Source organism: Meriones unguiculatus, chromosome X, assembly GCF_030254825.1.
Source record: "Meriones unguiculatus strain TT.TT164.6M chromosome X, Bangor_MerUng_6.1, whole genome shotgun sequence".
Taxonomy (NCBI): Eukaryota; Metazoa; Chordata; class Mammalia; order Rodentia; family Muridae; genus Meriones; species Meriones unguiculatus.
Genome location: NC_083369.1, coordinates 78,574,455 through 78,588,083, shown reverse-complemented (window position 1 = coordinate 78,588,083; position 13,629 = coordinate 78,574,455).

Here is a 13,629-nt window from a genome sequence, read left to right as displayed (position 1 = left end):
TAGGTGGAGAAAAGTTCTTTGACAAAATCCAACATGCCTTCAAAGTACAAGTCCTAGAGGATGTAAGACTAGAAGGAATATACCTAAATGTAACAAAAGCTATATATGAAAAATCCACAGCTAATATCATCCTGAATGAAGAAAAACTTGAAGCAATTACAGTGAAGTCAAGAATGAGATACGGCTACTATTTTTCAATATTGAACTTGAAGGACAATCTGGAGCAATAAGGCATAAGAAACAAATTAAAGAGATACCAAGAAGAAAAGAAGTCAATTTACCTCTATTTTCAGGGGGTATGATATACATATAGGATCCCAAGTTTCTACTAGAAAATGTTTAGAAATTATAAACAAATTCAGTAACATGGCAGGATACAGATTTATACTTGCAAAAATCAGTAGCTTTTATATGCACCACCAACAAACATCTAAAGACTGTGGACACTCCCATTCACCTTAAAGAGAATAAATTATCTAAACATAAACCTAACTCAGGAAGTGGATCTCACCAATTAAAATTTTAAATCTAGGTGATCATGGTATCTCCCCTGCCAGGTAAGTCTTGAAGTCCTAGCCAGAGCAATAAGACTTCTAAAGGAGATCAAGGGGATACAAATCGGAAAGGAAGAGGTCAAAGTGTCACTATTTGCAGATGATATGATAGTATACATGAGTGACCCCAAAAATTCAACCAGAGAACTCCTTCAGCTGATAAACACCTTCAGCAAAGTGGCAGGATACAAAATCAACTCAAAAAAATCAGAAGCCCTCCTGTATACCAAAGACAAAAAGGCTGAGAGAGAAATTAGGGAAACAACACCCTTCACAATAGCCACTAATAACATAAAGTACCTTGGTGTGACTCTAACCAAACAAGTGAAAGACCTGTTTGAGAAAAACTTCAAGTCTCTGAAGAAAGAAATTGAAGATATCAGAAGATGGAAAGATCTCCCGTGCTCATGAATTGGTAATATTAAAATTGTGAAAATGGCCATACTGCCAAAAGCAATCTACAGATTCAATGCAATTCCCATCAAAATACCAACTCAATTCTTTATAGACCTTGAAAAAAAGATTCTCAGCTTCATATGGAAAAACAAAAAACCCAGAATCTCCAAAACGATCCTGTACAACAACAGATCATCTGGAGGTATCTCCATCCCTGATCTCAAGCTGTACTACAGGGCAACAGTAATAAAAACTGCATGGTATTGGCATAGAAACAGAAAGGAGGATCAATGGAACCGAATAGAAGACCCAGAAAGAAACCCACACACCTATGAACACTCGATATTTTACAAAGAAACCAAATCCATTCAATGGAAGAAAGACAGCATGGTGCTGGACCAACTGGATGTCTACATGCAGAAAAATGAAAATAGATCCATATTTATCACCCTGCACAAAACTAAAGTCAAAGTGGATCAAGGACCTCAACATAAAACCAGATACTCTAAATCAGTTGGAAAAAAAGTGGGGAACAGCCTAGAACTCATTGGCACAGGAGACAACTTCCTGAACAGAACACCAACAGCAAAGGCTCTAAGAGCAACAATCAATAAATGGGACCTCATGAAACTGAAAAGCTTCTATAAAGCAAAAGACACTGTCATCAAAACAAAACGACAGCCTACAGATTGGGAAAGAATCTTCACCAACCCTTTATCTGACAGAGGGCTTATATCCAGTATAAATAAAGAACTAAAGAAGCAGAAAAGCAACAAACCAAGTAATTCCATTAAAAAATGGGGAACGGAGCTAAACAGAGAATTCTCGAAAGAGGAACATCGACTGTCAGAGAAACACTTAAAGAAATGCTCAACCTCATTAGCCATTAGGGAAATGCAAATCAAAACGACCCTGAGATTTCACCTTACACCCATCAGAATGGCCAAGATGAAAAACTCAAGAAATAACACATGCTGGAGAGGTTGTGGAGAAAGGGGAACCCTCCTCCATTGCTGGTGGGAATGTAAACTGGTACAACCACTTTCGAAGTCTATCTGGCGCTTTCTCAGATGATTAGGAGTAGTGCTACCTCAAGACCCAGCTATACCACTCCTAAGTATATACCCAAAATTTGCTCAAGTACACAACAAGGACATTTGTTCAACCATGTTTGTAGCAGCTTTATTTGTAATAGCCAGAACTTGGAAACAACCCAGATGTCCATCAATGGAGGAATGGATACAGAAATTCTGGTATTTTTACACAATGGAATACTACTCAGCAATCAAAAAGGAGAAAATCATGAAATTTGCAGGCAAGTTGTGGGATCTAGAAAAAATCATTCTGAGTGAAGTATCCCAGAAGGAGAAAGACAAACATGGTATATACTCGCTTATATAGACCTACAAGATATGATAAACATAATGAAATCTACACACCTAAAGAAGATAATCAAGAAAGTGGATACGGGCGAAGATCATCAATCCTCATTTAGAAAGACAAATGGGATGTGCATTTAAGGTATGACAGGAATCTACCGCAAAAGGCATTGGAAAGACTCTACCTAGCAGTGTTTCAAAGCAGACACTAAGACTCATAACCAAACCCTTGGCAGAGTGCAGGGAATCATATGAAAAAAGGGTAGTTAGTATGATATGGAAAGGATAGGAGCTCTACAAGGACCAAATATATCCTGGCACAGGGTCTTTTCTGAGACTGACACTCAACCAAGGACCATCTATGGATATAACCTAGAACTTCTGCTCTGATGTGGCCCGTGGTCTCTCAGTAACCAAATAGTTTCCAAAAGTAAGGGGAACAAGGACTATTTCTAACAGGATCTCAAGGTCAGGCTCCTTGACTCCCCCCCCCCCAGGGGAAGAGCAGTCCTGTTAGGTCACAGAGGAGGACTCTATAGCCAGCCCTGACGATACCTGATAAAACAGGGTCAAATGAAAGGGGAGGAGGTCCTTCCCTATCAGTGGACTTGGAAAGGGGCAGGGAGGAGACCAGGGAGGGAGTGTGGGGTTGGGGAGAGAATGAGGGAGCGGGATACAGTGGGGACACAGTTAAAAAAATGTAACTAAAAAGAAAAATAAAATTAAAAATAAATTTTAAACCTCTGAAGGAAGAAGCAGAAAAATGTACTAGAAAATGGAAAGACTTCCTACATTTATGGATTGGTAGGATTAATATCGTAAAACTGATCATTCTACAAAAAGCTATTTATACATTTGTTGCAATACCAATTAAAATTCTTGTCATATACTTCAAAAAATAGGAAAAATAAACTTAAAATTCATATGGAACCGCAAAGAACCTCCAGATAGCAAAATAATCCTGAAGAAAAAAAATAACAAAGTTGGAGGGATTTCATCTTATTTAAAGCAGAATTACAAAGATTAACAAAACAACCGACTACAGATGATGGAGAGTATATGGGGCAAGGAAATACTCATTCACTCTGGGTTGGATTGCAAAATGATCTAGCCACAATGGAAATAAGTGTGGAAAATCCATAAAGAACTAAAACTAAATCTATTCTCTGAAAGAGTTGTATTACTCCTTTACATATTCCCAAAGGACTTGATATCCTACAGTACAAATACTTGTTCAGCCATGTTTATTGCTGCTCTATTCACAATAACTAAAAATTGGAAACTACCTAAATGTCCTTTAACAAACAAATTGATTAAATGAATGAATAAATGAATAAAAATGGTACATATACACTATAAAATGTTATTCTATTGTCAAGAAATTTGGAATAATGAATATTGCAGGTAAATGGATAGAACAAGAAAATATAATCAGTGAGGTAACCCAGACCCAGAAAGACAAATGTAGTACATTATCTCTCATCTAAGGTTCCTAGCTTCACGTTTTCACTGTGACCTGGAGTAACTACTAAACCATGAAAGTAAAGGGTAGAAATGGAGAAGTTGGGGTGTTATAGAAGAGCTAGGGAAAAATAGCAAGGTACAAAAGATTTGGAGATGGGAATGGGGGAAATGAGGAAGTCTTAAGGAAACATGCTATAATCTACCTACCTATAACACATGTAATTCTTTGTATACATAGAGTTTAAATAAAATTTTCTCATCTATGCTAACAGCACTCCCCAAGAGCCATACACTATCTAACCAAAATCCCAACATGAGGAATAAGAAGCTCTCTTTTGAGTTGTAGGTCTAGGTTGTCTAAGAGACTCCCATAACATTATAGGCTATTGCAATTGACCTTGATTGTCTCCCAGAGGTGGGACATAAGTCCCTTTTGTTGAAGATACCATTTACTTCAGATACAGGACTGAGAGGACCTGAGCTTGATCAGACCAGATAGCCTCCTCAAGGGGTCTAGATTTCATGTTACACAAGCTTCAAAGAGAGAAAAACAATCAATAGTCCTACCTAACTTGGTACCCAATGAGCCATAACAAATACAATCATGGCATGACAGCCTGAAGGATGCATTAGTGGCACACATAACTTGGTGGTAACCAACAGATCTCTGATTGGACTAAGGTCCACTTAGTAAGAAGGAAATCACATCTGGAACTGGAAACCTAGCCAACTACCTGTGGCTAGTAAAGCTATGTATCTTGGAGGATAACCTATAACCACCATTTTACAATTCCAACCCAATCCCTAACTACATTCTAAATATTCATCCTCAAGATACCTTCAGAAAGTCTATAAAGTTTATGTAGTTCTTGTTCTCATCATAGAAACTTCTCATTGCGACAGAAACCATTACAGAAAACCACAACCAATCAAAATGAAGCATTATGGAATCAAGTCCCAATACACGTACAACACAAATCCTGTACCTAAGTCTCTTGTGGATCATTGCAGAAGAGGGAATGCAAAAATTGTAAGACCCACAGGAACAGAAAGTTTGTTGTATGATTGAGTCTTTTAGCAATGTCAGAGAGGCAACACCCATGAAGTCTTACCAATATGGCTACCGTAACAAGACCTAAGAACAGTAATATATATGCTAATGTAGAAGAAGGAAAGCTTATGAGTCCTTGACCCTAAGGGGAAAAAATCTAAAGGTAACTAAGAAATTCTTAGATTTGAAGAAATTCTTCCCCAGGGAAGAGCATGGCAGCTGATTATTCAATACCATGGTCAGTCCTGAAAACATAAATATACAAGTAACATTTTGTAGACTGCACAGGTTATATTAATATATCTAGGCATATAACACACAACAATCATTAAAGAGAGCATGAATTTAAGAGAGAATAAGAAGGTAAGTACATGGGAGGAGTTGGAGAGAAGAAAGGGGGAATAATTTAATTATACTATAATCTCAAATTTTTGTACCTAAAAATTAACAAAAATAACCAAATAAAGTCATTATCTACATAGCAAGTAAAGATGTACTGACTATTTACTGTATGAAGAAGTGAAATCCTGGATCCTTGCCTTAGACTGCTTTATAAATTACTTTGAAAAACAAAATGTATCATAAACTTAGGATTGTTCCTGGATGTTAGGAAATGTTTCATGTAACGTACTGCCTTATAAATATGTATGTCTACAGCCACAGGTGACTATTACTACCAGCTTTTATCAGATCTTCTATTTGCAGAAGGTGATGGTTTAGGCAGGTTTATACCTAATCAAAATGCTAAAAGTAAGGACTGGATGGGAACTCAGCACTAAATGAAATATTTATGGGAGGAAAGACTGTACGAGCTGAAAGTATGAGGAGGAGTGCTGGGAAAAGCTGACTTCTGAATATGACAGAGCAAATGCAATCATGAACACATAGCAACTGTGACTACCTGGGCAAAGAAAGCATGAAAGTAGAAGTGAGACCAGCTAGAAAGAAGAAATGCGCCCACAGGAGTAGGAAGTGGATAAGAGAGGGTAAAGGAGGAGGATATATTTAACAACATATAGTATTCATGTATAAAACTGATTAAATTTTAAAAATTAAGAATACAGAACTTTTTATTTCTTTGTCCTTCAGAATATCTTTAAACAGCCTCTTTGGGTATGATGAGAGGTAATCCGTAATGGCTTCAGCACAGTTTCAACTCAATCCCTTTGAGCCCTGTCTGAAGTGTGTGTTGTCTTCAGCAATAGGGTCTCATATGAAGTTCTAGGGGACAGCCAACAACAGTGAAAATAAGCTACTTTATTTTAGGATTACTTACACCCCTCTCCTACCAACAATTTCAAGGGAAGATTTTTTTTCCTTGCCTAGAACTGAGTTTTTGTTAAATGGTCTATGGCTTTTGGAGGAGTCATTATTACCCCATCCTGGATAAATGCATTTAATATATGTGTTCATACATGCATGTATTTTTAAGTAAGCTTATAAAATAGTCCTACCCACCTGTAAAGCCTGAAAAGCACAACAGTTACTGGCCAGACAAGTTTTTCCAGTAGCAAATAGTGGTGCTTATATCGTGGGTGTAAACAAACACTGCCTAATTGAAATTAAGGTCTGAAAATAGGTGGAAATCCATACCTGGACTTCAAACCTACCCATGGATGAAGAAGTCATAGACCATAGAGGAGAACTTATTGCTGTCATTTTTCTAAATCAGTATAGTTTCTAACTGTATATTAAATAATTAACTTTATATCCACACATAGCATAGCTCTCACATCCCATCAAAGAAGCTTCTTTTTTTTTTTTATCAGGTAAGGCTACTAACAGAAATCCACAACTGGTCAAAATGCAGATAACAAGAGACTATGGGGCACTGTTGTATATCAGTTTTCTCCAAGACTGAAATACTCCATTCTGCTAGTAAGCTTTTTAATTCAGGAAACAAGTCAAGATACCTTCAGAAAGTCCATGAAACTTATCATAGTCACTACCCCATCTCCTAAAGAGTATATAAACAGTGAATAATGCTGAGAGTCACTTCAGACAAACCTAGCTACCTGGAAGAAGCAGAGACCTGCTAAATGGCCTAGAAGGAAGAAAGATCAGCTGAGTTGCCTGGAAGGGGCTCAGACTAACTGAACCACCTGTAAAGGATATTCTCCAATTTTTGAGGTGCATGCAGGCTATGCAGTATGCTTCAGATTTCCAATTATCCCATGTTAGGGTAGGCTTTGGTGATGCACTTGTATTTTAGTCATGAGTATTCCTGTAAGTAATCATTTTTTTCATATTCCTGGAAATAACCTCAATAAAAAGCATTACTTTACCAATTTGGACTTTTGAGGTACCTGTAACATTGGTCTGTCATCAGTTTCCTATAGATTGAGGAGATATTTGTTGCCATCTCCCCATGAATAGTATCGTACAACAGGTACCTGAACTCAACTGAAATATCTATAATACCATCCCTATACTCAAGGCTTATGGAATAGCATGAGAAGAGATGGAAAGATTGCAAGAGCAAGTGTACCAGGTTGCTTGGTGTAATATAGTGCCTCCTAGGTATGACATTGATGTTATAGCCATGAAATCTCAATTATAAGGTTGTTTGCACAACACCTGTATATTAATGATCACACAAGTCAACATACCTATGAGGATGGAGGAATTTTTACAAAGCTCCACCCCTATATGAAGAGCAACAGAAAATCAGTGACTGCTGAAAGAGAACATCAGTTTTCCCCATAGGTGAACCACCCAATAAGCTAACTAATCCCAAGTGGTCAACCTTGAACACATATACATAACAGCAACACTAAATTCATTTAGTAGAGGGTGCACATATTTGAAGAAGAAAAAGTCATAAGTGTGAGAAGGAATGGGGAAACCAGAGAGATGTTAAAGGCAGAACAATGATGGTTTAAATAATGTACACACAGTACTCAAAACTCTTTTGAAATGCTCAAAGAATAAAAATTTTAATTAAAAAATAAAAGAAAAAAAGAAAATTGTCTACACAATGTGGTGTGTGTAAATTATTCAAAGTAAGTTAAGTAATTCTCTTGTATCACACTTAACTCTTTTTTAAAATGAGGATAACAGTGGTACTTATCCTACTGCAAAGACTAAAAAACAACATAAATGTAGAATGTTCTGTCTTATTTGTAATTCTTAGATCTAAATCTTTACATTTGAGGAGTATGTAAAGAAGAGCAACTGCAAATACTAGGAAAATAGAAGGAAACCATGACAGGGGTGTCAGAAAATAGACACACACAATTGCTATAAAAGGGGAAACTGAAAAAAAAATGGGTATGGAAGACTTTCATGAGGAGGAGTACCCGATCTCAACTGATATATATCTTAACAAAAAAGAAATGAGAAGTGATAAAGAATACTAAGAATGTTTGAAAAGGTAAGAGAGAATCATACTATTTTGTATTTGTTCAAAATTGCACACATATATAAATATATATGAATGCAGATATACAAACAGTTTAATTCAAGTTATGCCACTTGGAATAACAAGAAGGTTCCCAAAAAGATCCATAGTCTAACAGAAACTTCACTGCCAGCTTGTAAAACCTCCTTTTGAGTTGATAAGATGATTTCAAGAGGTGCCTAAAACAATATAGGCTGCTAATGTTGCTCTTGGTTGCCTTCCAGGGGGAAAAAAAAAGTAAGACCCTATTGCTGAAAACTGATGATACCAAAACTGGAAGCAATCCATCTGGAAATCACCTAGAATCTTCCTCCCCAAGCTCTCACAATATTCGGAGAAGCTATGGAAAATGCCAATGGAGAAAAGAAATATAATGCCCATGAATTATAACAATAACCATAATGGAAATACATTCCAGTGGGTATAATGCTGGAGCTTATACATGGTGGATACAACCAACAATCAACTAATTTGGGCTTAAGGCTCAACAGAAAGAAATTAATGTTGGCTAGTGACATTCAGTCTATGGCTAGTGAGACTGTGATTACAGAACCTAGTGGGGAATCTACTTCTGCCACCTTCCTAAACCAGTATAATTTCTAAGTGCATTCTAACTATGTGTTCTTCTACTACAGATAAGTTAGCTCTCACCCCCATCAAATAAGCCTTTTTAAGCAGCAGGCAGAGATTATTACAGAATGTCACAACTAGTGAAAATGCAGAGAACAACTGACCCTGGGGTACCCATTCCCAAGTTATGCATTAGCAAAACAACCTCTATATGTAAAGCTCAGAAAATTTCACTAAAGAGGGAGCAGGAATATTGTAAGAGCTAGAGGACCAGGATATTTTCTGCAAGGTAGTGTTTTTTTTTAAGTACAGAAAATAGCGAGAGTTAGAATTGGGGTGTTGGATCTTTCCAGACTTGAGGGAAGGAGTGGGGATGAATATAATAAAAATATAATATATAAAATTTTCAAAGAGTTAATAAAATATATAAAGCCAATGAACCACAATTACTAGAATGGTAACATTTCCACAATGGTGAAATAGTGACTATTTTTTCTCAGAGGTTACCAATAGCTCTCCAGTTGGATGGAAGACCAACTGCTCAACACAGTAGAAATCACACCTAGTAATAGAAAGCTATCCAATTACCCATAGCTAGTAAGAATTTATTTAAAAGATAAATAACCACTTCTAGCTTCCTAAATCAGTATAATTCCTAACTATTATGAATCATTTTCCTTATACCCACAGAGAAGTATAACTCTCATCCCTCATCAAAGAAGCTTCACTTTGCAGCAGATGGAACCAAAACAGAAATCCATAAGTGGTCAAAATGCAGAGAACAATTCACTGTAGGTTGCTCATCCCCAGTTAACATAACTGTAACACAACTCCTGCACCCACAGCTCAGGGAATGTCTCAAAAGAGGGCACATAAAGAATGTAGAAGACAGTGGACCAGGAATTCTGTAGTGAGATTGTGCTTTCTAGCTATAGCAGGGTGACATAATGTGGGGTGGGATGGAGTAGAGTAGTATGCAAGAATGAAGTGGAATAAATGACACATCACATGGAGATGTTAGAAAAAGCACAAATGCAAAGCATATGACTTATAATAGAATACAATCCACGGAAGGTGCTCCCTGAGTTTGTCATTTAGCTCATTATTTTTTTTTTTTTAGGAGTATGGTTATTTTATTTATTTTTTTTTCAATGCAGTTTATTCAGGAACCTTGAACAATCTTCTGACCCGGGGGAAAGCCAGCCCACAGCTTAAATAGCCTCTGGGTAGCCAACCTCAGCATGCCACCTGGGCAATGCAGATAGGTCCACATACATGGAAGCAAGCCAGATCCTCAGCCTTAGCCAAATGTGGAGTTGTTTGTGACAGAGAGCACTCACCATCAGGAAGGTGAAAAGCGGAAACCAGCTCCATCTTTCAAGCGCAGCATTACGCAGCTCTCTACAGTTACCCCTTTTTGTTTTAGATGCATCAGGCAAGAGTAGAGGTCTGATCTCTGATATTAGAAATAAATTGGGACTTTGTACTGATGTTCATTTAGGTGTCATCCACCCAAAGAGCATCAGACCCATCCGATACCTTTTTCTCAGAGGCGGGACCTGGGGCATCAACCCACATGCAATCAGACATGCTCTTCTCTGGGTCCAAAGCAGCTGACCCTGAGTGCAGTGCTTAGCCTCACATCCTGAGCGTAACATTTTGGCTTTTATGGTAGCCAACCATGCTTGGGGAGACTGTCCTGCTTCAATGGCTGTAAAGGCCTGAAAGGTCATGGCTGCATTACGCTGTTGTGAGACTCAAATCTGGCATATATACCACAGGCAAACCAAGGTGACCAACACCAGAAGGCCTGCTAACGCTCCCATGCCCGCCCATTCCTTCAGATAATTCATGGCTGCAGCAATCCATGATGATAATCCTGTGGCTAGTCCTGTGTACACTCTGGTAGAATTTACCATGACAATGGCCACTCTCAGCTGATCCATCGTAGTATCGAATTCTCCAGTCCAATTACCTGAAATATAGCTAGACAATTGTTTAGACAGATTTGCAGCACAGGGAAAATTCTCATGTTGTGTGCTAGTGACTCAAAGTCCAGCATACTTTCATTGACAGCCAAGTTGAGCGATTTGCCATAGGGTATCAATTTGCTCCTGCATGAGGTCAATCCTCTGATTGAACACCATCAAACCTCCTTTTAGTTGAGCATTAATTCCTTTTTGTACATCTAAGGCATGAGCTACATTGGCTAAAAGGTTATTCAGGGTCTGAGCAGTCTGCCCAGTATGACTCACTGCTAATGCCGCAGTGGTAGCTCCAACAGCCGCCAATGAGATGGCAGTAACAATGGCAGCTGTAATTCCAAGATCCCTTTTCTGTCTGAAGAGAGTAATAGCATGAGGGGCATCAACGGGCTCAGGCACCCAGTGAGGCATGCGAGTAACCAGGGCATACCTAAATTTACTAGCATTCCAGCATTGGGCAAAAAAGCAAGTATCATTACCACAATTACTTGGCTCTATCTGGCTAATAATGAATAAAAATGGGGGATATAAACAAACAGGTGTGGGCTTATAGGAAATATTATGAGAAGCCTTAACCCCCTCGTTGGAACATCCTGCATCAGTTCTAGAACTAGCAGTGGTAGTGTCCGAGGTCTGAGTAGGTTCAGGAGACCATTGCCCCCAGGAACGAGACTTGCTCCATGTAAATTAACTCCATGTTTTCCTCTACTTTTGAAAGTCATTTAAGGTTCTTAAATTATTTTTTCCCTTTTTTTAATTTTTCATCAATTACACTTTATTCATTCTGCATCCCCCCCATAAGACCCTCCCTCCCCTCCCAATTCCACCATCCCTCCTCCCTCTGCATGCATGCCACTCCCCAGGTCCACTGATAGGGGAGGTTCTCCTCTCCTTTCTGATCTTAGTCAAACAGTTCACATCAAAAGTGGCTGCATTGTCCTCCACTATGGCCTGGTAAGGCTGCTCCCCCTCAGGAGGAGGTGACTAAAGAGCAGGCCAGTCAGTTCATGTCAGAGGCAGTCCCTCTTCACATTACTATGTAACCCAATTGGACTCTGAACTGCCCTGGCCTACATCTGTGCAGGGGTTCTGGGTTATCTCTATGAATAGTCCATGGTTGGAGTATGAGTCTCTGGGAAGTTCTCTGTGATCAAATTTTCTTGTTCTATTGCTCTCTTTTGGAGACCCTGTCCTCTCCAGCTCTTACAATTTCCCAGTTCTTACATAAAATTCCCTTCACTCTGCCCAACAGTTGCCCATCAGGCTCAGCATCTGCTTTGATAGTCTGAAGGGCAGAGGCTTTCAGAGGCCCTCTGTGGTAGGTTCCTAGGTTGTTTCCTGTTTTCTTCTTCTTCTGATTTCCATTCTCTTTGCCTTTCCGGATGGGGATTGGACATTTTAGTTAGGTCCTCTCTCTTGCTTATTTTCTTTAGATGCACAGGTTTTAGTGGGTTTGTCCTATGTTGTATGTCTATATGAGTGAGTATATACCATGTGTGTCTTTTTGCTTCTGGGACAACTCACTCAGGACGATCCTTTCCAGATCCCACCATTTACCTGCAAATTTCATGATTTCCTTATTTTTCATTGCTGAGTAATATTCCATTGTGTAGATGTACCACATTTTCTGCATCCATTCTTCAGTTGAGGGGCATCTGTGTTGTTTCCAGCTTCTGGCTATTACAAATACAGCTGCTACAAACATGGTTGAGCAAATGTCCTTTTTGTGTGCTTGAGCCTCTTTTGGATATATGCCTAGGAGTGGTATGGCTGGATCTTGGGGAAGCACTATTCCTAGTTGTCTGAGAAAATGCCAGATTGATTTCCAGAGTCATTGTACCAGTTTACATTCCCACCAGCAGTGGAGAAGGGTTCCCCTTTCTCCATAACCTCTCCAGCATGTGTTGTCACTTGAGTTTTTGATCTTGGCCATTCTCATGGGTGTCAGGTGAAATCTCAGGGTTGTTTTGATTTGCATTTCCCTAATGGCTAGTGAGGTTGAGCATTTCTTTAAGTGCTTCTCTGCCATTCAGTATTCCTCTGTGGAAATTTCTCTGTTTAGCTCTGTTCCCCTTTTTTTAAGTGGGTTACTTGGTTTGCTGCTTTTCAGCTTCTTTAGTTCTTTATATATACTGGATATGAGTCCTCTGTCAGATAAAGGGTTGGTGAAGATTCTTTCCCAATCTGTAGGAGGTCGCTTTGTTTTGATGGCGGTGTCCTTTGCTTTACAGAATCTTTTCAGTTTCATGAGGTCCGATTTATTGATTATTGCTCTTAGAGCCTGTGCTGTTGGAGTTCTGTTCAGGAAGTTTTCCCCTGTACCAATGAGTTCTAGGGTATTCCCCACTTTTATTTCAAGCCGATTTAATGTGTCTGGTTTTATGTTGAGGTCTTTGACCCATTTGGACTTCAATTTTGTGCAGGGTGACAAGTATGGATCTATTTTCATTTTTCTACATGTAGACATCCAGTTAGACCAGCACCATTTGTTGAAGATGCTATCTTTTTTCCATTGTATGGTTTTGGCATCTTTGTCAAAGATCAGGTGTCCATAAGTGTGTGGGTTTATTTCTGGGTCCTCTGTTCGGTTCCATTGATCCACCATTCTGTTTCTATGCCAGTACCATTCAGTTTTTAAAACTGTTGCTCTATAGTACAACTTAAGATCAGGGATGGAGATACTTCCAGAAGATCTTTTATTGTAGAGGATTGTTTAGCAATTCTGGGTTTCTTGTTATTCCATATGAAGTTGAGAATTTTTCTTTCCAGGTCTGTAAAGAATTGTGTTGGTAATTTGATGGACATTGCATTGAATCTGTAGATTGCTTTT